Genomic DNA, 25,136 nt, shown 5'->3' with positions numbered 1-25,136 from the left:
TAGGCATACATACAGTGCACATACATATATGCAGGAAAATAACTCATTTGCATAAACTAGGAATAAAATAAGTCTTTAGAAAGCATGCCCAGTCACTATTGCTGATGCTAAGAAGTGCTTGCTGACAGGAGCCTGATATGGATGTCTCCTGAGAGGCTCTGCCAGAGCCTGACAGGTACAGATGAGGATGCTTGCAGCTAACCATCGGATGGAGCACAGGTACCCCAATGCAGGAGTTAGAGAAAGAACTGAAGGAGCTCAAGGGGTTTGCAACCCCATAGGAAGAACCATATCAACCAACCAGACTGCTCCCCTGCCCGAGCTCCTAGGGACTAAACCACCAATGAGTACACGTGAAGGGACCCATGGCTCCAGCTGTATATGTAGCAGAGGATGGCATTGTCTGGCATCAGTAGGAGGAGAAACCCTTGGTCCTGTGAAGGCTCATTTCTCCAGTATAAGAGAATGCCAGGGCTTTGAGGTGGGAGTGGGTGGGTGGGAGTGGGAAGATCTTCATAGAAGCAGAGGAAGGGGGCATGAGAGAAGGTGAAAAGGGGATAACATTTGAAATGCAAATACATAAAATGTCCATTAAAAAATTTTAAAAAGCATTCCCTTTGAACTAAGTAAACCAGAATTAAAAAAAAAAAGTCCAGTAACAACAGTCTTCTAAAATCTGTTATATAACAGAAGCCAAATCAGACAATAAGTTACAGTATGAGATTAATTTGCAGAGTGCAATTAAAATTTGACATTAGACTCTTTGACCAAAACTGCATAAAAAAAATCTTTGTGACTTGATAAGTCAAAATAAGCTAAGGTAATTCCTGCTCCTCATTTTCGAGACGCAATTGATCACTGCCCCCACAGCAGCGTTATTGTAAGGATTTAATTACAGTTTGTCTAGCACATAATTTCAGCAAAATTAGCCAACTTATTATTAAATGTTCACACAGTTCAGATTTCTTTAATGTTTTCATTTTTTAAATTTCTGACTTATGGGCATTGCTTTTTTTGGTAAATGCTCATTTATTCTAGTTTAAAGTTGCTGATGAGGTTCAGAAATACTAATCAAATAATCAGTATGGTTCATAGATGTTTAAATAAAGCCATTGAATTACTTGTTCTTTAAAACTCTCAAAAGCAGCTTTTGACACACACCAGTGGCAGGCCCCACTGTGCCTTCATGGTTGGCCCGCACTGACACTAGGAAGGATCTATGCATGGAAGACGGGTGACAGGGTGGGGCAAACCTGTACTGGTGGCAATGGCATTTGTTAAAGGTTTGGGAAAGAACACCTGCCCTACCGATTTCAAACCAGCAGGGTTAGAATAAGGTGGCAGTCTGCTACCCATGACTGTCACAGTGAACATGGGTCAATTAATTTTTAAATGAAAATCCTAATCTACCACCTATGAATTAAAGAGACTATTTGTCTGTAGCATCAGGTCCAGAATGCAGTGTTTTTCTGAGCAAAGGAAAAGCATGAAATTTCTCCTCTACCCCACATGTTACATCTTAAGTATCTTAACTTTCTTTATCCCTAGAATAGTGTGATTTTCAATTAAACACTTCTTACACTAGAAAAGATCTACTCAGTAGTTTGTAAATCTGAATTTCTAAAAATTCTTCTGCAATGACTCACTGTCTAAATTTCACCCTTTCTTTCAAAAAATGATAATAATAATTTGCCAAGTGTGTTATCTATTGGAGACAGTAATTTCCCATCATCATATGATAAAGCAATGGGAGGACATTAGTGTAAATGAATTATATTTTGTTCTACAAACATTCATATGACATTATATTTAAAAGGTAGGATTCGAGCAAGAATGTGGTATGTTTAGAGACTTATTTCATGTGAACGTGCCTGCCGGAGTTAGTATGTTCCATATACATACGGAAGTCTGCAGTGGTAGGCAGAAGGCATCAGGTTCCCTGGAACTTAAGTTACAGAATGATGTCAGGGGCTATGCATGTGTGTGCGTGCATGCACGTGTGTGTGTGTGTGTGTGTGTGTGTACATGCGCATGTGAGTGTGAATATATGTGAATGTGAGTGTGTGTGTATGTGTATGTGTGCATGTGAGTGTGTGCGTGTGTAAGTATGTGTGTATGTATACATGTGTGCATGTGCGTGTGTGTGCATGTGCACTTGCTCATGTGAGGGTGTATATGTGTGTGTGCATGTAAGTGTATGTGTACATGTATGTGTGCATGTGAGTGTGTGTTATGTGTATGTGCGTGAGTGCGTGCGTGCGTGTGTGTGTCCAGGAGCCATACCCGGGTCCTCTAAAAGAGCAGTGGTTGCCAGCTGAGCCACCTCACTAGCTCTTGACTGTGTTTTTAGTTTATTTGTTTTTGCTTCTATTTTGTTTTTAATGTAGACTACGGTTATTATTTTTAAGGTCATCAAAAGCTACATGCGGAACTCTATACAACATGCAAAATATAAATAAAAAGCAATTAACTTTAAATATAATAAATGAGATACAGGAGGGCTCTCTAAATAAAGAGGGCATTAAAGAAAATTAACTGGATATCTCTCCCCCTACAGGTTTAAGGCTTTAACCCTTAAACTCTATTTTTAATTAAAATAATTTGAGCTCAAATAATCATTTGTTGCTTCAGTGTTGAGTGCGTGGGGACTGCTGTAGTATTTCCTGCGGTTGTGTTTAATGCAAATGTGGTAGCAAGTGTTCCTAATGAAACAGGACCACACAGGGCAAGGGGTTCTGCACCCCACTCTCTCGATTAGTTATGGGAGTGAAAATAATGCTAAAAGAAACATTAAGGAGGACAGGGCACACACAAAAGCACACAGTCTTCATATTGGATACAAACTATTGATATTCTGTCAATAATAGACTCACACATTGCTTTGATTAATGTGATAGATTTAGTGCTGCCTTACAGAGGGTCAAAGCAGTAAGGGTATTAGGTTCTTTAAAAGAAGGGGGAAGAGGAGGAAGAGGAGGAGGAGGAGGAGACTACAACGACAATGTCATTGATGACTCAAGGACAACAGAAAGAAACAGAAGAAGAAAAAACTGAGCATTCTTCTTTCAATCTATCCCAAATGGACTAAACCTTTGAGATAAATGCCTAGCAGCGGGGCACCTAAGCCATTCCGGGAAAACTCTGAAAGTATTAAGTCCTTGGAGAGAAGAATGTGTATGACTTTAAGATGTGCTAAATATAAAAGAAAGAGATGAGGCCTGGAAAATACATAAAATCTGGGGGTTAAGAGTGCATGGCTACTTAACTCAGAAAGAGAAAAAATGTTTGCCTGTCACCATCTATTTAAAAATTTCCCTTGGCTATTTGCTGTCATCACTCCTTGGAGGAACGACATTTTGATAACTATCTTACTAGAAGGAATGGGGACATGTAGGCCATCAGGGTTAAGCCTACATGTATGTGGCAGGCAAAATCTTTCTCTAAGTCTGGAGAAAGGAGGGAGGGAGGGAGGGAGGGAGGGAGGGAGGGAGGGAGAGAGAGAGAGAGAGAGAGAGAGAGAGAGAGAGAGAGAGATTGATTCTGTAGAAGGAAATAATAAATCTTCAAGATCCCTTCTGTCTTACCAGTTTTTGTGATGGGTAAAATAAAAATACTTAAATCTATTCCTTGTGAACAAACTATACATTCTTCATTCTTCAAGAGAGACAAGTCTGTTATAGGAAGCATTTGAAACATCCTGGCTCTTTGACCTGGAGTCATTTTCATCTCTACAGAGTACATTCTCCCCTCTTTCCATCTTCTTTTCAATAATAAATTTCTGCATCACAGACTTCTGCAAGCAGCATGTTGCACAGTGCTGACTTCCAAGGAAAACAAAACCACTGCCAAGCAGAGAATTCAAGAAGTTCACAGGAGCAGCAAAGAAGGCAACGGGAAAACAAAAACGGTTCTATCCGAGCACAGATATTTTTAAGAGTGCCGTGAGAAATGACAAGAGCTGGCAGAACGTTTTTATTTATTATTGATAAAGTCTCGCTGTGCTACCTTTCCCCACTATGTGTTTGTATAAAAAATAAATGCTTTGGGCTTCTCAGGAGAGTGGTAAATGGAGCTCAAGACCTGCAGGAGAACTGACTATGGGAAAAGAAGAAATGATTCCTAGTATATATGTTAAAAGACATGGTAGGAATAATTAGCTGAGCCTTGTATCATAAGCTTATACTGCCAGCAACTCAGGAGTGTAAACTGAAGGCAGGTTTGGACTGCAAAAGCAAGCTAAACATTTGCCTGAACCACTGAGTGGGGTGCTATCCTCAAACCATGTCTTAAATGGGTTGGGCCTACAGCATAGTTGAGAAGCATTTGCCTAGTATGTGCACGACCCCAGCATGACTTAGTGGTCCAAAGTGAGGATGGAGACTGGCGGTCACCAGGATTGATTTTACTGCACTCTAACAAGTCTGTTTTGCCTTGAAGAGGTGGTGGGGGTGGGGGGTGTCTGTTTTTGCTTTATACCATGCTAACTTAGAACTCTGTAGCTCTGGCTGGCCTTGATGCCAACGTGATCTTCTAGTCTGAGGCTCCTGAACTGTCGCCATGATTGGCTTTAAGAAGACTAACACTTTTTTTTTAATGTACAAAGGTAACTTATAAGAGGAGGAAGTTGAAGTGTAACTGGGCCTGCTTTTTTTAACTACCTGTTTTTAGCTGGGTCCGTTTTTTTAATTCACTAAACAAATACTTATGGTATCCCTGTGATGTGCAAAGTACTGATGTAGCCCCCTCTTACACTGCGGCGAACAAAATAAAATGTACATCTTCTTCCTCAGCTCTCATCATCTAGTGAAGGAAGAGGTAAGACATTCACAGAAGCTGCTAGACCATGCAGTCCTGATGCAGACGAAGAGTATACAGTATTGCAGGAGGATGGGAATGCATGAGTAAAGGTAATAGCAGGGGCTGGGTGGGCACAAAGCTTATTCCTGTAAGCAAGCCAGGGAAGCCATTTTGAAAGATGGCCTCCCTCAGAGACCTGGGGAGACCTGGAAGGTGAGCACATCAGACAGGATACAGTGGTATAGGAACAAGAACAGTGCCTATAAGGAGCAACAAAGTGTCCCTCAACCATCATTTAAAAGGAATCAGATTTGTGCAGTCATAGATCTACATTTGATACTTCATCCCAATAGCAAGGAGAAAAATACATCCTAAAGAGCAGAATTCTCCATAAAAGAGAATTCTGGGAATTCTCGTTGGCCTAAGCTCTTATTTAATTCTACCCAGAGGCACCTTCTATGAGTTGCCATATATAGCATATTATATTTTGCCTTGCTTGTTACATGAGCGTCTGTGTTCTGAAAATTATAAAATATGTCAGTGCATAAAACATTTGCTCAGTTCATGGAAGGCTCTGGATGGGAATCTCGGCCCTGCAGAGACTGGGAGGTTGGAGAGACTCATAAAGTAATAAACACTTGGGTGAGTGTATGCCCCCCCCCCCCGGGCTGCCTGCCCAGCTCTTTGGTGAGTGTGGTAGTCAATGAGTTTTCTGTGTGGTGAGGAAGCTCGAATTTACTTAGCGTTGACATGCTATCCCCCTGGCACATGCTTTTCCATTTCTTTATAGGCAGATTTCCTCCCTCCAGAATCCTGTATGACAATATGGCTGCCTTGCTGGTTCTGTGAGCACAAAGCTTTGCTACAGTGTGGCTCTTTGGACTGGAGAGATAAGCAACTGCCTTCAGGCCAGCACAGCCCACTTGCTTTATTTCTTGATGTTCCTTTCTTTAGTTGCTGGTTACCAAGAGTGGGATGTCAAGACTCCATTGCCCTCTTGCAAACTGTCCCAAAGCAAAAGGGACAATGGGCATTTGCTTTTCGTTGGACTAGGTCAGATGCAAGCGAACATAATCAGAGACTCCCAGACTTTGTTTCTTAGCCTTCCAGGATTCCACATCCAGGACCTGAGACTTTGCAAGATATAACACAGGTCCTTCATAACTTAGTGGCTAAACTAGGAGACACTATCAGCTGCCTTTGCGTGGATGAGTTATGCCACCTGCCTATCTTATAAAAGAGCCTTCATTACGGCTTCTTCAGTCCCACACCCTCCAATCCCAAGATTAGCTCCAGGTTACAGCACATCATCAGAGACGTTGGCTTTACTGGAGGTTTCACACGGGAGGCAGAGGAGTTGACTACATTATGTAGAACACAGCCAGGAGCCCCCAAAACAATCCCTAGGTAGAACAAAGGGCAAAGTGAGTGATGTTTTTCCAATTTATTAGACTCACCTTTCCTAGCTTTTAGAATCTTTCCCAAAGTCACATGAAATGCCTTTTAGAACATCCCAGAGCAATATTGTCTCTCCCTCTTACGCTATCAGAAAAAATAACAAGAAAAAAGAGAGTTCCTTAGAATTACTCTTTTAAAATATCCAACGTGTGTATGTGTATGTGTGTGTGGGGGGTGTGTGGTGTGTGTGGTGTGTTAATGTGTGTATGGTGTGTGGGTCTGTGTGTGTGTATAGGTATGTGTGTGTGCACGTGTGTTTGCATGTGTGTGTGTGGTGTGTGTGCCGTGTGAATGTGTGTGTATGTGTGTGTATGATATGTATATGTGTGTGTGGTATGTGGGTCTGTGTATAAGTATGTGTGTGTGCACATGTGTATGTGTGTGTGTGTGTATGCATGTGTGTGTGTGTGGTGTGTCTTTGTATGTACATGAAGATGTTTAAAGACAAGAGGTCAGCTTTGGATGTTGGTCTTTATTACCACCCATCATTTTTGTTTTGGAGACAGCTTCTCTCACTGGCCTGAACCTCACCAGGTAGCCTACACTGGATAATCAGCCAGCTCCAGGGACCCCCTGTTTTTGGTTCCCCAGCATTAGAATTATAAGCATGTGCTACCACACTTGGCTTTTATATGTGGGTTCTGGGGATTGAACTCAGGTCCCTGTGTGGCAAATATTTTAACAACTGAACTTTCTCTCTTCAGAAAGCATTCCAAACCTGAACATAGCCCACCGAAGACTGATTAGTGGAAACCTTTTCCTCTCACAGAGAGATACAAGGCCCTGAGTTCCACTTGCCCTGTGATCCTGACGGTAAGGGTTACAAACAGGCAGTCAGTAGAAAGTCCAGGATATTGGGGTCGGGGGAAGTTTGCAGAGAGTGAGCGGCTCAGATTTGCTTGAATGTAACCCTCGTCCACTCTACGGCCAGTTCTCTGTCTCTGCTAGGTGTAAAGAGGTTCCCACAGCTGGGTTTAGACTATTTTCATAACTCTCCTTGGCTTCTGCCCTCACAATGTCAACCAATGCATTAACCCTACAGGTTAATCTTGTAAATACTAGTAAAGTGACATTTGGATTATGCATGACACTTATCCCCTGTGTGCCTTGACGTGTGTATCTTGAGGCAGTGGGCACTATTACTGATTCATTATCACATCCAACACAAGAGTTCTTCCCTGTCGCACAGCTTAGCTTAGGAAAACTTGGCAGCAAAATGAAATGAGCCCATGATTCGGCATAAGGAAATTCCACCAGTGAGATTTCAATGAACACGGGATATTAAAGTCTGGGGAAGTCTTCAAGAAAGCAGGGTTAAAGGTCCCATAGAAGCTTTCTTTCTGCTTAAAGAAAGACTAACAATGTTCCAAGAATTAGATTTTCAAAAATCTGTTTCTGAATATTTCTCTTATGCTTTATTTTCATTTATTAAAAATGTTATGTGGTCCTGCTTTATGAACATAGAAATGAATTGAAGGAGGCAGGATGGTAGAAATTACATCGTAACTGAGCAGGGATTAAAAGTTAGGACAGCTACATGTGAAACACATAGTTGCGTTTCCCTACTGGTCTGCCTTTCCCATAAATAACCACAGGTTTCATGCTAAACCTCTGGTCTCTGGCACTGGAAAAATTTTGTTGAGGAGAAAGAAAAATACCAAATTTCTTGTTCCTTCATTGTAAACTCTCATTGGATGTACTCCTCCTCTCATTCTCCATCTTCCTTAAGACTGTGGAACATGAGAGAGTTTTAATTTTCTACACTCTATAAATTAATCGCACTCCAAAATGATAGCTGTTGGATCATCTCCGAGAGCAAAGGCTATGCTGGCTGCTTAAATACTGACTGCTCACCTGACATAGTTCATTAGTACCAACCATTCACCCCTGCATCCATCCACTCACCCCTGCATTCATTCATTCACCCCTGCATCCATCCACTCACCCCTGCATTCATTCATTCACTCACTCATTCACTCTTTCAACTACTAGTCGCACATACTGAGCTTTAGGCTCCATGAAAGTGGAGTAGGATGGAATTTCCCCACCTAGAGCATCCTTGCAAGACCTCCCAAGACTAATAAGGAGCAAGGGGGGATGATCCACATGGATACAGCAGGACAACTGACTCAAATCTCACCTCAGATATGATGCCGACTTACATGTTCCATGCTCTTGCTACAAAGTCTACAGTCATCAGCCATCTTAACCTTGACGAATGATCATATCCCCGTACTGTCGCCGCATCTGAGTTCTTTCAGATGTATGTGATTACTTCTAAATAAACTTGAATGGGAGGGGACCTCGTTCTCTGACTAGGCCAATATGCAGTAACAAAATTTGACCCTATTTATAATTAACACGATATGCCATACATCCTGAGTTAGAGCCCCATGTAGCCCCTATGCATGGGCTCCACATAGCCTCACATGCAATTTTCTATAGGGCAATTGGAAACCTCTACATTTTCATATAACTTGGTTGCCTGGGTGATGGAAGCTGGGGATGGCATAATAAGAAAGAGATTTGAATCCTAATAATGAATGTTTGAGATCACCTGGGGCCAAGGCTTTGGTTCAGCAAGTATGCTCTGACCCTCATATGTATCCTTTGCTAGTTGGGAATACAATCAATTTTCCAATGCAAACAATGGGTCTAGAAACACAAGTACACAGTAGGCAGGGTTTAGCTCAGCAGTAGAGCATCTGCCGGGCAAAGCAAAGGTCCTGGGTTCCACCTCCACACTATGACTCCCCCACACAAATGTCTGAGAAAACAGCTAAAGCAATCAAACCACCTAGGAACCGCTCCTCCCAATCCCGTGCAAACATTCCAGAACAGCACAAGAGAAAATTTCACAGGTTCTCGGCAGACGAAACAAAACAATTCCCTTGAAAATAAAACATGATGGCATTATAGCTTTAATTTATTAAGTCCAAAGACCTTTCTTCAGTTGAAACACCACTGATCACCTCGAAGGGTGCCTATAACTCTGTACTCTGCAGTTCATTTCACTGTGTCTTGTACTATTTCTGCCAGTTTGGATAATTACAGAGGAAACAAACAAACAAAGCAGGGACGTCATGCATTGCTTCTAAGTATGTGCCTGCTGTTGGTCTGAATTGTACGAACATTTTTCAGTTTCTTTATATGTTTAGATTCCATTTATAATATAATAGTTTGTGGAAGGACTTGGTCAGTGTTATTTTCTATAGAAAATTATTGAAATTCAGTCAAACCTACAGTGGTGACTTCATAAGACTAGTCTATAAAAATTATCTCCTCTTAGGGGAAAGAAAACCTTAGAAAACTGAGAAACTAATAAAACTTAGAAACTTGGAAATCCAGAAACAGTGTCAGTTGGACCAAAATTTTTAACTCACAGAGATTTATTTGCTCTTGAAGTTGGATTTTTTTCTTTCTCTTTCTTTATAAAATATTTTGATAGATTGAACTTGGTATAAACAACATATGATACTTTTGAATCAGTGTTAAAATTAATAACGTACATTTAAAAAATTGAAAACACCAAGTAGCTTATCTCTGGGGCTATAATTGTTTGCACACATACACACACACACATGCACATACACACGCATACACATACACACATACACACACCTACACACATATGCACACACATACACACACATACACATACATACACACACATACACACACTTACACAGATACACACATACACACATACACACATACACACATACACACACATACACATATATACACATACACACATACGCACATACACACATACGCACATACACACATACGCACACACATACACACATACACATATATACACATACACACATACGCACACACACACATATGCACACACATACACATACACATACACACATACACACATACACAAGCACACACATACACACATACATTTGTTTATGTACAACTTACCTTTATATAAAATATTTTTTAAAACCTTCATTTAAGGTGTTATTAATGGGGATAAAAGCAACTGAATCCAAGGAAAGTTCTCTAGGCTACCATATTAAGAGATGCTCTTAAAACTAATTTGAAAATAACAGCATGTCGTTTAAAATAAAACTCTTAATTCCTATGAATTGCATCCCGAACCTCACTTTGAAGCCTGCTAAGTCCAAAGAGTTACTGTACTCACCTTCTCACGGCTCTGAACATGAGTCCTGCATGCTACTGCTGGTGCTGTACTACGGAAGTGACTGGCTAGCCCATTACCTGTATTTCTGCTGAAACCATCAAAGGGCATTGGTCCTGTGGTGCTAGGGTTAAACTGTGCTGCAAATGCCCAAGGTCACATCCTCAGAGGATGGCAATTCAATTTTTCAAGATTATCAATGTAAAGTCCCAATCTCTCAAGTTGTCTCAAGTTAAGCAGTGATCTCACCATCATTGCTGTCAGTTTTTGAAGTTGCACATGCTCAGATAGTTCCTTAGAACGACTTGAACACGCATGCACACACACACACACACACACACACACACACACACACACACACACAAAACCCCTTAGGAGAACTCATTTCATAACTTAGTATGCAAAGAGTTTTATCTTTGAAAAAAAATGATCAGAGGCAGCTCTGGGAATATAGGGGTTATTTATTTAACTTGCAAGCTACCAGCAGGAAATGCTTTTAAAAACCAAGCTCATTAAATTGGTGGATATCTTATTTCCAGCCACTATCCAGAGACTTCCCAATCCAGGCCCTGTCATGAAAAGCACTGTACATGTTACAGTGTATCTACTGCGCCTTCCCAGAGCTGCGGAATGCTTTGGAGAATGTTCTGATTTTATTCTCACCAGTGGGAAACTTCAAAGGTTGCTGGTTACAGACTTTGTTTTTTTCAATTAGAAAATGGAGGTAGAGGTCAGTGAGAAGGTTCAGTGGCAAAAGGTGCTTGCTGCCAAAGCCACCAACCTGAATTTGATTTATAGCATCCAGAGGGTGGGAGAAGATGACATTTCTGTTCTGTTCTTTTTCCTCCACCTCCCCGTCCTCCTCTTCTTCCTCCTCCCCGTCCTCCTCTTCTTCCTCCTCCTCTTCCTCTCCCTCTTCCTCTTCCTCCTCCTCACTTCCCCCTCTCTCTGTATGTCTTTCTCTCTGTCTGTGTGTGTGTGTGCATCGTGCACACATATATGCATGTTCTCATGTGCCCATATATACATACACGTGCATGTCTGTCCATAGAGAGGTCCAAGGATGATGTTGAGTCTTACGTGATTCCTCTTCTTCCTTATTTACTATGCTAAAATCTTTCTTAGTCAAACCCAGAACTCCCCAGTACGACTCGTCTCTTAAGCCAGCTTGCTTCAGGGACCCTGTCTCTACTTTGTTGGGTTAAATTGTAGTGGGCCACCATACACAGCCAGCTTTTAAGTGGGCTCTAAGGGCCTGAGCCCTGGGCCTCTTGACTGAGCAGTAAGCACATTAATAGCAAAACCATCTCCTCGGGCCCTATTCTAATATTTTAGCCCCGCCGACACATTCCCATCCTTCACGTTTCATGTCTAATAGCACCTCCTCTGAGACACTCTCCATAACTGCCCTGCCATCCATTTACCCATCTCACTGTACCCTCACAGAATACAAATGAGGGTGGATCACTTTCCCTGAGCCAAGACTGGTACTGAGAATAAACAGGAGTCCAGTATAATCTGCACCTCCCCTGCTGTTCCTCACACATGACTGTACTGTTTCCTGTAGTTGCTCAAACATAAGATTATCTTTTTGGACCAGCTCTTGCCTGTCTCCCACTGAAACTGTGGGCTTCAGGACAATAAAAATCTAGTCAGTGTGTGCTGTGTGCTGAGTTGAGACACACCACATAGATCCTGAAAGAGAGTAACTGATTCATTGATGTAAGATAAGACTGAGCACTGGGAGTCAATTGGTTATGAATTTTCTAAAGAGGAGGAATTAGCTTGGTTCTGTGGTGTACACCTTTAATTCCAGTACTTTGGATGCAGAAGCAAACAGATTTCTCTGAGTTCAAGGCCAGCCTCATTTACACAGCAAATTCCAGGCCAGGCTCAGGGCTACATCGTATCAAACCACTCCCCACCTACACATAAATTCTCTCTGTCACCTCCTACTCCCTCCCTTTCCCTCCCTTCCCATATTTCTCTTTCTCTACAACTACTACTCCTACTACACACACACACACACACACACACACACACACGTACACGGAGGAGGAAGGGGATGTGTAAATCTGAAATTTATCCTATTGTGTCAATACTTCTAGGCAGTAAACTTCACTCTTCCTAGGAGTCTCTTGGTAGAGAAAAGCATCTTATGACATATATGTTTATGTGAAACTATAAGTGATGTATTTACTGCTTCAGTTTTAAGGACCTGTTGTGGTTCTTGGATGCAAATTGAGAGCTTGTGTGCAGTAAAAGTGCTTTAAAAGATGCCTTGCTCAAACGAGGAACATTCTGCTTGTTTCTTCTGTCATAGTAAATGTCTACTTGTCCACACTACAAATATCTCCCTCACAGGGCAGCCTTTATAGGTGCTGATGTGCCTAGCTTAGAAATTTCTCAACAAACCAGGGAGCAGTGGGATGCAGTTCTGGCCAATAGAAGCAGAAGTCACTGAGGGACATTTCTATGGGGACTCTTGGCTAGTTGAGTGATCCACAGCCAACTCCATGCCCATGCCTTTGCTTGCCCTCACCTGACAAAGCCAGCCTCTGGCAAATTGGTATCTTGCTCTCCTTTCCTTTGCTTCTTGCCTTCAAGTAATGTAGGATTCTAGGACAAAGCAGTGGCCTGCTGACACAAAATAACCACACATCAAAACTAGTAGCTTCTAGTCCAATAGCCCAAAGTCTGACCAGTTAGCTCTCTCTAATCAGGCAGTCCCTGACACACACAATTTCTTAGGAAACAGTAGCAATAAAAATAATGATAGTTAGCAAATAATTACTGCTAAACAAAACAAAAAAATAACACCCTTGGAAATGGAAGGTAGACCAACACACATTTGCTGACCTGTATTTAAAAAAAGCATCATATTCTGACGATATAATAGTATACAGAGGCATAATTTATGCTGTGAAGTTGGTATGTGTGTGGGTATACTTGTGCTTGTGTGTGTGTGCTTGTGTGTTTCTGTGTGATTCTTAGCAAATTCAAGCCTATGCATTACACTTGTGTGATAGACATAAGTATATCTCAGTCCTCTTTTCTACCACATATCTGAATCTACAAGTTTTTAAAAATAATCTCATCACCACTATAATAATAGATAATTATGTATAACATTATACACTGAAGAAACCCTGCCTGGAGAACAGATAAAAGTGATGTTTTGAAGCGAAAATTAGAGAACCTGGATTTAAAGTTATTTTAGGAAGAAATATTTTTGGAATTTTGGGTTAATCATGTTGTTTTTAATGAGATATGGCATGGTCTTTAACGTCATTTCTCAGATAGAAAATGAAAAGTAAGATTTTTTGAATAATGCATCCTGCTTTAGAAACAAAATTCATTTATTATGAATCATCTTGTCTAACATAGAGTACAGGGAAAAGATGAAACTGAAAATTTTATCATGCAAAATCTTACAGCATTAATAGAAAAGGAGGAGTTTTAGAGACTACCCCATACCTAAGAGCTTCTAGTTGCATCCTGACAATTGAGAATTCACCTTCAAATCTGGCTACTGGAGCAACTTTTCTCATTTTCTTTCAAAGATAGATGTAAAATAGCCCCAGGAAAGAAAAAAAGTACAAGAAATAGGAAAATATTCATAAATCATAACTCTAACCAAGGACTTGTAGTAAGAATAGCCATCATGACCGAATAAAACCTCTGATCAACAGCACTTCAATTAACAAATGGGTAAACTGAGGAAGGGGTAACTCTCCAGAGGCGGCACAGGAGTGTGTTCCCAGTACATGGAGATGTGCTTGGCCAGGAACTCTGTGGGAAGGGGAGGTCAAAGCCACAGTGAAAGACCACTTTACCTCCCAGAGAGGATGGTTCCTTTTTAAATAGGCACACAGAAAACTTTACATGTTGGCAAACATTTAGAAGAATAGCCTCTCCCGTCATTTGCTACTGGGAATGCAAAGAGGTCCCAGCCACTTTGAGAAGGAAACAGTGAGTTGATCAAAACGGGCAAAATGGTGTTTTCATATAAAGTAGGACTATCATCCATGAACGTATGATAATTCGCCCACAAAAGCCTCAACAATAATATCCAGGGCACACGTTATTCAGAAGAACCCAAGTACAGAAATAACTCCAAGTCCATCGAGGAATCAATGGATGAACAGAGGATGGTGCCCACACACAACTAAGAATGATTTGGCAAGGAAGAGGAAGGAAGAAAGAACACACAGTAACAACATGGCTAAACGTTCAAAGAACACACAGTAACAACATGGCTAAACGTTCAAAGAACACACAGTAACAACGTGGCTAAACGTTCAAAGAACACACAGTAACAACGTGGCTAAATGTTCAAAGAACACACAGTAACAACGTGGCTAAATGTTCAAAGAACACACAGTAACAACGTGGCTAAACGTTCAAAGAACACACAGTAACAACGTGGCTAAATCTTCAAAGCCACGTGGGGAATGAAAGCGCCAACCAGAAAAGCCGACAATGACCTGTTCTAGGAAAAGTTCTGAAAAAGCAAATCCACATAGACGCACAGCAGGTGAGAAGTTGACTCAAGATGGTAGCAAAGTGGGTAAGCCTGAGGCAGGAAAACCAACCAGTACAGAGTTTCTCATGGAGTCATGACAATTACTGGGTTCAGCTGTGATGTCTGTAGCTCTGTGAAAATGACAAAGTTGCTGTACTGCATGCTTCGGTGGGATGTTTTTACAGGATGCAAGCAATGTTTCAGCATTATCTCTATGTGCACACACATCTGATACTAAAAATCTTAAGGAAAGACATTAGATTCTTGCTAATGTAAATTTGAATAGTTCTATTGAAATTTGGAGGGGGGGAATAGAGGTTATAATTGACCTTTAAAATAGCTATTTTTAATTATTTTTAGGTATATGTCTGTGTGTACGTATGTTCTTGTGACTACAGGTGCCTGTGGAGGCCAGAACATCACTTTGGATACCCTGAACTTGGAGTTACAGGCAGTTGTGAGTCAAGCCATCTTCCTTGTGTATTAAGACCAAACTCACATTCTATGTAAGAACGGTATCATTATGCCAACTCTCCCGTCTCATAATTGACTTCTTTGTGTGTAAGATATTAAGATACTTTATTTGTACTAATGAGAATATATTAGCATGTCTTATTAACTTTATACTGGTGTGTGTGTGTGTGTGTGTGTGTGTGTTCACACACAAGCATATATGTGTTATCGTGCCATGGCATGCATGTTGGCCTTAAAGAACAATCTGGGGGAATCTGTTCTCGGCTTCTACCATGTGGAGGGATCAAACTTGGCCATAGATCTTGGGAACAAGCACCATTGCCCACTGAGCCTTATCGTCATTGCCTGATATCGTACTTCTAACGGGAGAGAGCTGTCTGTGCACAGGGATCTGCAGTTTTCCTACTAGCTTCTCTGCAAGGCTTTAGGAATTTTTTCCACTTACATTTGCTCTGCTTGCCAAGCCAACGGGCGATGTTAAATACTCACATCGCTCTTATTTCTGAGTTGGCTGAAGGAATTCTCCGCAAAGAGACGCCCTATCAACCCTTTTATGGGTTTGTTATCTTAAACCGTGGTCTGCACAGTAGCTTCTATTTTCTTTTTCCCTGAGTGCAAAACCTCTCTCCAAGCACTTTGGTGTTAAGTTCGGCTTTAATGTGTCCAGTTAAACTTATGGTGATGCCCTCCTATCCATTCTCCAAATAGTGCTTTGACACATACATGACCCTTCACAAATGTCATATTTAGAGTTTCCATTAACTGATAACAGATAATCTATTACTAGCCGAGACCGATGATCACCATGGCCATAAAGTAACTTGGGGAGGAAGTGGCTTATTTTAGTCTGCAGATTTCAGATCACTTTCCATCACTGAGGGCAGTCAAGGCAGAAACTCAAGGCAGGAGCTGAAGCTGAACCCTCGGGGAACACTATTCACTGACTTGTTCCTCATGGCTTGCTCAATCAGCTTTCTTGTACAACCTAGGACTACTAGCCCAGTGGTGGCACAGCTGTACTACATCAACCAGCAGTAGTAATAAAATGCCCTACAGCCTTGGCTACAGGCCAATCAAAAAGGCCATTTTCTCAATCAAGGTTCCTCGTTCCGAGATCTCTCACGTTGTGTCACATTGACCGAAAAACAAACCAGGACAATGTGTGTTAGCAACAATCTGGTAAAGCAACCTTGGCTTTTACTGATGCTGCTTCTGGAAATTGAACGTAGGTCCTCATGCTTGCATGGCACTGACTGTTCCTTCAATGCATTATCTTCTAAAAGATCCTCAGGCCCATGGAGCAGTATCATTGCCATCCCCGAATCAGTGATGGAGACTCACCAGACAGATTTCTTTGCTAGGTAGCACGCATTGAAGATCTGAGACAGATGGATACTGTAAGCTCTGCCTTTTAAACGACAACTCTCACTCTTTGTTGTTCCACTCAAGAATGACTGGGTGCTGTTAAATCACAGATGTAGGAACTCTGGGTTCTTGGCTAAGAGATGGGGCAATGGGGATGGCTGACCTATATACAAGGTTTTGATAAAAACTGAATTTTAGGTTATGAGAGAATATAACCAAAGGAAAGTTTTGTGGTTAAGAGTTCAGGATACACAGCATCTTTATATGAATTCAAAGAATTCAGGATACATTGTGATGTAAGAAAAAATGTAAGGCACTTCAATGTAGGGATTATATGTATGTATTCTGTGATTTAGAAACTACTGTATAACAATAATTCTTTTTTATTGGATATTTTTATTTATATTTCAAATGTTATTCCCTTTCCAGGTTTTCTGGCCATAAGTCCCCTATCACCCCTATCATACTCCCTCCCCCTCTTCTATAAGAGTGTTCCCCCTCCTCAACCACCCCCTTGAAATTCCCCTACACTGGGGGTCTAACCTTGGCAGGACCAAGGGCTTTCCCTCCCATTGGTACCCAACAAGGCCATCCTCTGCTACACATGCAGGTGACAGGAGCCTGATATAGCCGTCTCCTGAGAGGTTCAGCAACAGCATGACAAATACAGAGGCAAATGCTAGCAGCAAACCACTGAACTGAGAACGGGGTCCCCATTGGAGGAATTAGAGAAAGGATTGAAGGCACTTAAATGGCTTGCAACCATATAAGAACAACAATACCAACAAACCAGAGTTCCCAGGGACTAAACAATAATTCTGATAGGAAGAACACTTATGGCAGAAATAACTTAGAAGATACTGCCTAAACACTGTATTAAAAAAAATAAGTTCATCATTTTTCTCTTCTAATCCCCACAAGGAAAAACTCCTCATCCTTTCATGGCACCAATTATTTGAGGCACCAAAATATTCATGATCACATTCTCATATTTGCAGAGGTTTGCCACTGAGTCAACAGGTGTGATTCATAAAAGAAAATCAAACTTGGGGGCTGGAGAGATGGTTCAGTGGTTAAGAGCACTGACTGCTCTTCCAGAGGTCCTGAGTTCAATTCCCAGCAACCACATGGTGGCTCACAACCATCTGTAGTGGGATCTGATGCCCTCTTCTGGTGTGTGTGAAGACAGCTGTAGTGTACTCATATAAATAAAATAAATAAATAAATCTTTAAAAATAAAAAGAAAGAAATAAAATCTACCTCTAATACATTAGCCTCCCTGAAGGAGGTGGTATCCACATTTCAAAGGGGAAGGAATCTTCCTTTGTCTCCCTTTGAAGAGGTCATTTAAGTTTCAAGTACACCGTAGATCTTGGCACTAGGACAGTGCATCTGAAGGTCTGGAGTGGCTGCCAAGCACCTAGATTCCCATTTTTTAATTACATAGATTAGCACAAAGGCCTCTGTAATTCCAGATATTGCACCAAAAGTACCGATGTGAATTCGGATGAGAAGATAACGGCATTAATCCTCTGGTGCGCATTTTTCAGGGGAATGTAATGAAAATGCTTCGTTTGCACCACTCTTCCATACCTGAGGTAGGTCACACCACCTCAGCGACTGGGCAAAGCCAGAAGAAGAGGAGTTAATGGCAAAACAAATTTAAAATAAAACGTCAAGAACAGACATTCTTTGATAACAGGACTCTTACTGCGGAGACCTTTCCATCTTTCCATCCGCTAACTCATCAAGTTTCCAGTGATTGCAACCAGCTAGACTCAAGGGACATTAGAGAAACAAAAATAAATCAACATCAGTCTTTACCTTAACACAATTTCTATTTGTATAAGGAAACAAGCATGTAGCTGAAGAATGACAGTAGCACGCATAGCTCTTAAAGTACCTATTCCTCAGCGCCAAGGGGACACGCAATGCATTTAAGATGGTGATTTAAAGTAGAAACGGGCTAGCAGGGTGGCTCAGTGGCTATAGCACTTGTGCTTGTTGAGGTCCATAAGTCCGTTCCCTGCACTCACATATCAGGCAGCTCACAATTGCCTGGAATTCAAGCTCCAGGAGATCTGATGCCCTCTTCTGGCCTCCATGGACACCTGTACATGCACACACGCATACACACACACACACACACACACACACACACACACACACACACACACTTTCATTTATGTCGAAGGGTCTTTATACAAGGGAACTGTTGTCAGGGTAACATGGAAGATAAAACACCTGTGGCAAACATTCCAAATAAGAAAGTATACCAGCAAACTACTTAGAACAAGTTTCTTTATAGAGGATCTGTATTCACAATCATTCAGAAAAGGGTGGGCATTTCCAGATGCCCTGAGCTAGAGTGTTATTTACTGAAAGAAGACAAACAAGGACTTGCTTACTCTAAAAGAGGCAGATGGTCCTCACAATTGTACACTTCTACAGAGTCCTGCACACGTCCATCCCACAGGATGCAAAGTCTATGGGGGATCTGCCTCCTACTCATCCCACTTTTCCTTAAAAGCTACTTATTTTAGTGTAGGGAAATAACTCGTCAGGCCAGGAATAAAGCACGGAGCTGAGAGGGCTCAGTGGTTAAGAGTACTTCCTGCTTTTGCAGCAGAGCTGAGTCAGTTCCACATTGGGAAGCTCACAGTCATCAGTAACTTTGCTACAGCAGATCAACCGCCCATGGGCACTGGTATACAGATGACCTACATACAGAGACATAAATTTTAAAAAAACGTTTAAAGAGAAATGATCTCATGGAAACAGTTGTGCAACTTGATTTTGATTGATCGTTAGTGCTGTAACTGTTGTTTCTTTGCAAATATCCACTCTTTCCATAATGCATATATTTACAAGTTCCCTCAATATAACGCGAGACCTTTAACACGTTGTTATGGGCTGAGTTTTATCAGTTTCCACACACACAAAAAAAAAAAAATGGAACTCAGAGAAGTTCAGGAGAAAGGTTTCTCTTCTATCACCATCAACAGTAGTCACACTGAATGCAGGTCATGTGCTTGTCATATGTACTATAATCAGTTTTTGGTGTTCATTCTCCCCCACTTCTTAAATAGCTTAGTCACACACAATACAGTAGAGCAACTTCACCACTACCATCATTTCTTTCAAAAACCCTGATTAGTGCATTGGCAAGAGTTGACACATGCATGCTCGTCCCTTCACTTTGAACATACAGCCCTCTTTCCTCTTCTCCCTCAGATTTCTTTACCCTAATGCAAATTATTTTTATTCTTATACATGTTCTTATTGATTATCCTGCAAGGCTTCTTTGAAGGACTGTATGTTCCCCTTGAAATGTTTTGTAATCCCCTGAGACTATAATATTCTATTTTCCACCTGAATTGAATTAGTTTCAAAGGTGATATCATTATACCTTCAGGATGAATGTGAAGAATTTCAATAATTATGGGCAAAGAGAAATCAATTCTCATCGAAAATTTAGCTTTAAGTGACATGGGCCATTTTTAGTTGGTCATGTTTCTCTGGATCCCTGTCTCTTCTTGGAAGAAGCAGGGGAATTATGTTTGTAAGTTTAGGTAGATGGAAATGGAGATTTTGTCAGAGCAATGCCATTTGCTTCCTTGAACTCTTTGTGATTTACAGGAGAAAAGCACAGTTCACAACCATCCCCACAACTTAGTATGATATCATTTTTATGTAACTTAGCATTCAAAGAAATAAATGGCAGTGATGCTCATTTTTAAATGAGAGACTCAATCTAAACCTTGTCTTAGGCAAAGCATGATCTCTCAGCTCTTCAGAAATGCTGTTGCTGATGGCAACTCAAAAACTCAACATAACTTCTAAAGTCACATTAACCCCCCTTCAAGATCCCATGTACTTTACACAAGGACTGCTCATACTGAGCAAGAACTCTACAGATGACAGTGTCTGTCGTCATGGTCATCACAGACCTCCAGGCCTTGCCAATCCTACCACTGCCTGCTTTTCCCTGAGTGTTTAGCAAAGATGATTTCACATGAATACTCTCTTCCCATCCACAGAATGTTAGTAAATGAATTAATTAACAATAGATTACTGACTTGTCTGGTGTGTTTGCTTCCTGTTTGCAGATTGTAGGGCCAAACTGGAGAATTAGGTGGTGAAAATCTCCCCATTTGACAACTATGGGAAATATCTACCATACTTGAACACAGCACAAAAGATGTTTAAAAATATCACTCATGGCATGCTTCATCTTTTTAAGTAAAGATGAAGTACATGGGGTAAGATGGTCACTCTGGGTATACACTTTAAAACATGGTCTCTTGGATTGGAGTCTCTTTGGGCATTCAAATAACTTCATAGGTATTTTGGATGGTAAATTTCTTACCAAAATAATAGTTTCATTACATAATAATTACCAAGTTTCTAAATTGACATCAAAATTCCCTAATGGTATTATATCACCCAAGTGAAATAAGTAACACATACACATATACACATACACATACCCAGACACACATACACACACATATACATGCACACATAGACAAACATACATCACACACAGAGATACACATATTTTCACACAGACACGCACACAGATATATACACATAAACACACATACACACACATACCTGCATATATACACAGACATATACAAGCATACACACACACACACACACACACACACACACACACTCACACACACTCAGAAGTAAATTTCTCAGTGTGTCTTATGTCTTGGTTGTACTAAGTTGGCAAAGTTCAGGAACCCATCTGACTCCTCTTACTTAGCTTCTTAGTCATTCATACAGAAGAAATGGCTTGCAAAATGACAAGGGAAAAAGCAAACATGCTTTACTATTCAATGTGGTGATTATAAGACAGAGTCTACTTAGTGTAAAATAATTTTTAAAGTATTAATTATACACCTTGAAAATTTAATAAGGTCAGCAAAAATAATTAAAGAGTTTGCTCGTCATATCAAATAAGAATCATTTTGAAATAATTGAATATCTTATTAACTATAGAGTAATATGAGAACTTTATTCACATAGACATTGTTGCTTTGAACACAATGGACTTAACTGGTTAAGGTTGCAATTTCAATAAGAAAAATATATGAAGAGAGAGGGAAGGAGGGAAAGGAAGACAGTGAGAGAAAGAGAGAGACAGACAGATATAGAGAGACAGAGGGAGACAGCTACAGAGAAAGACAGAGATCTAATTGACTAAAACTAAGAGGAGAATGGTGTGCAGACTAAGAGAGTCTTATTGGCCTAGGGATCAAAGCACCCTATTTAGAGTGACAAGTCAAAGAAACTGAACTCTATAGTGTCATAGAGCAGAATGTTTTTCTTCAAAGAAATCCAAACCAGGCAGCAAAGCTCTCTCTCATTCTCAGGGTCCCACTTTGACATACTGCAAGATTTTAAAAACAACAGTTAGAATACAGATTGCAGGAAAGGTTTCCAAACATGGGAGCTTTCCAGGACTATAAACACTACAACACCACAATTAACGGGCATAGATCAAAAGGCGTAAGAGTAGATGGGTAGATGTGTGCACACACTGATGGATCCCTGCTACAGGGATCCATCCATCCCTTGACCAATCCGTCAAGCTTAGTGAGGCCTGCACACTTCTCTTAATTTAACAATTACATTTAAGTTGAAAACCAAATATTTTTTAATGGGGTCTCTTTCTACGCTACCAATTCATATTATAAAAATCTATTATGGAGTCACCAGTATGAACTTATCCTCCTAACCAATACTTAAACACTATCCTTGAAACTGTTATTTGGTACCCACACTGAATTTATTTCATGAAAGGTAGACTATATATCTCTTTCCTTCTCTGGAGGAAGTAGCCATGAGAGGGTTCAAAGGTCAAGTGTAGCTGCCTGTAGGTCTACTGATTGTGGCAGAGATAATTAGCTTCAGCTTATGCGTCCACACTGAGGAAATGAGAGGCACAACCATAGTTTACATCCGACTTTGTTGGTCAACTGTGTGAAGTGGAAAGAGATTTATCAATTCACGTTCAAGTGTTCATTTATATGAAAGAAAGAGACTGGACCAGAAACTTTTAGACCTCAGAAGCTTGTTATCAGCCACACTGTTCACTTAGTAAGATAAATAAAATAAGAAAAATAACAATGACACTAGAATGGTGCTTTCTTAACAATTTGTCATATAGGGTTCTTCATAGGGAAAGATTCGAAATTAGGTGATTGTTTTAGAGCCTAAGTGTGCAGTTTAAGGCCTTGAATGTGCAAGTCAAACTGCGGGGGTGGGAGGGGCTGCAACCTTCATGGTTCCCCAAAGGCCCCAACCAGTAATGGAAGATGGTTATATCCTGCAGCGATGAACTGAATGTCTTAGGACGGCAGGAATGCATACCATCATTCTGTAGAACACGGTGTCCACAGAGACTAGTTCCTTAGGAAACCTTCCTGCCTTACCCTAGCTGCTGGTGGTTTGCTTCAGTGCTGGCTTTCTCTAATCTGTAGATACATTATTGGAACCTTCCCTCTATTTTCAAGAGCCATATTCCCTTGGTGTCTTTGTCTGAATATGCACACTAACCTGTTTTAGGCATTGATCAAGTTGAAGAAGGCCACACCACATGGAATCCATTATAATTTGATTACCTTGGTAAACACCAGCACCCTCTTCTGGTGTCTGCGGACACTGCGCTCACATGTATCCATACCTCCATATAAGCAATCGTGTCCACACATAACAAACATCGAAAAATTAGTAGTGTATTGTACATGAATAGTATGTTCTTTGTGAGTTGCTAAGAAGTCTTGAATGAATGAGTGTCACTGGCAAAAACATGGCTATAGTAAGGCCCCCAATGTCTCTGATCCATGGGAATGGACAGGCCTTGTCTGGGTCAGGATCAGAATGGCAATGTCCTCCCAACCCTCGCTCAGAGTACAGATGTTGACAAACGATTAACCTTTAGCTAAAGGCAATGTGTACAGTGTCAACTGCAGCTTCCTCATCCAGGATGCTGACTACACCCTGAGACCACTTCTCTTCAGGGACCCCTCCTACCTCCTCACTGATGCTGTAGCTAACACACGCACTGAGTCTGCTGACTGCTGCTGACTTACAACTTTTTTTTTTCATTTTAAAGTTACACACACACACACAACATCAGCTTCCACATTTGAGTCAGCCGCCTCCCTGTCTGAGGTGATGGGTTTGAACAGTAAAGTAATGATATAATGGGAGGGAAGGAGTCTTGCCCCTGGCATTGGGTATTATAAACAGCAAGGAGTGCCAGCCTAAACCCTTTTGCAGGAGACTATGTTCTTTGTCAAGCCATGTCTTCCTTTTAAAATACGCTTGCTGCCATATGTCAGTGCTTGGCCAGCTGCAGTGCTAAGAGGAGCCTTTACTTACTCGGGCGGTATAATGTTTTACAGGTTTGCCTCGGGGGTCACTCTCTGCGAGGCATTTACGTCACAGTGAGAAGTCTGACAAACAGAGAACTGAAAGATGCCAAGAAGTGCAGGGTTGAAGAGGAGAGGACTGGGAGGGATGGAAAGGAATACTGCCCAGTGCTCACAGCCTCTCTGTTTATCTGGGCCCCCGCTTAATGCCAGAAGCAATGTTTTCATTACGAAGAGAAGGAAAGAGAGGGCAGGGACAAGCATGAGGTTATATAAACATTATCGGCAAATAAAAGATTGGAAACACTCAGCTAACCCTCCCGACTATCTAATCAGAATGGGTAAAACATGCACCGTTTCAAATGTTTGGTGTTTAATTATGCACCCGCTATCATGACCATCCTGGTAAAAATACAAAAAGGAAAAAAAAAAAAGTTTCCTGGTTAGATTAATACGCGAATACATCTCAAGAACTCTGTGGCGGGCTTCGCCGAGAGCCTCGGAGACAGCAGTGACGAATCTTGTCCTATTAATACAAACTCGAGCTGACATAAAACAAGAGCTGGTAAATCTGAGCATGAAATCACTTGGAGAGCAGAGCTACAGTAAATGGCATTAAATGTTTGCAAGAGCAGAGTGGACGATAGCGTTTCCTGAGCTGCCTCTACCCCCTCAAGTACCACATGCCTCATTATAAACTTATTAAGTGGGCTTTAGATCATTTGTAGAACCTTGGGCTGTTCTTCCAGATGCTTAGAGGTTCAGCAGGCTGGGTAGCAGGCCCTTATTCAATTCCCTCTGCTGTCTTGCTTTCATCACAACAAACACATTTGATATGAGAGCCAATTTTCCAGTGACTTCTAAGTTCCTGGATACAATATGGAAACTTACGCACAGATGAACTTTCAGAAAACTTCCATGCAGCAAGACAGGACGGGGGAAAGGGTGGTGAGTCCTAGAGGAGGAGAGA

The 25,136-nt window shown here is 41.1% G+C and overlaps 1 protein-coding gene across 3 annotated transcripts in view; it reads right to left on the bottom strand.

Annotated features, from left to right (window-relative positions):
* Positions 1 to 25,136, bottom strand: part of Pde3a (phosphodiesterase 3A) — a 270,333-nt gene that overhangs the window by 111,001 nt on the left and 134,196 nt on the right. Inside the window, exon 1 of one of the 3 annotated variants that reach the window (XM_087659081.1) lies at positions 12,954 to 13,051. The exons of the other annotated variants lie outside the window; for them this stretch is intronic. The gene's annotated coding sequence lies outside the window, so the exon portion shown is untranslated. Of the gene's footprint in view, positions 1 to 12,953; positions 13,052 to 25,136 lie in introns of those variants that run through there. 3 annotated transcript variants of the gene reach the window in all.

Source organism: Rattus norvegicus, chromosome 4 (assembly GCF_021556685.1).
Source record: "Rattus norvegicus strain SHRSP/BbbUtx chromosome 4, alternate assembly SHRSP_T2T, whole genome shotgun sequence".
Lineage (NCBI taxonomy): Eukaryota > Metazoa > Chordata > Mammalia > Rodentia > Muridae > Rattus > Rattus norvegicus.
The sequence above is the reverse complement of the archived record's forward strand: the minus strand, read 5'-3'. Positions and strand labels throughout refer to the sequence as shown.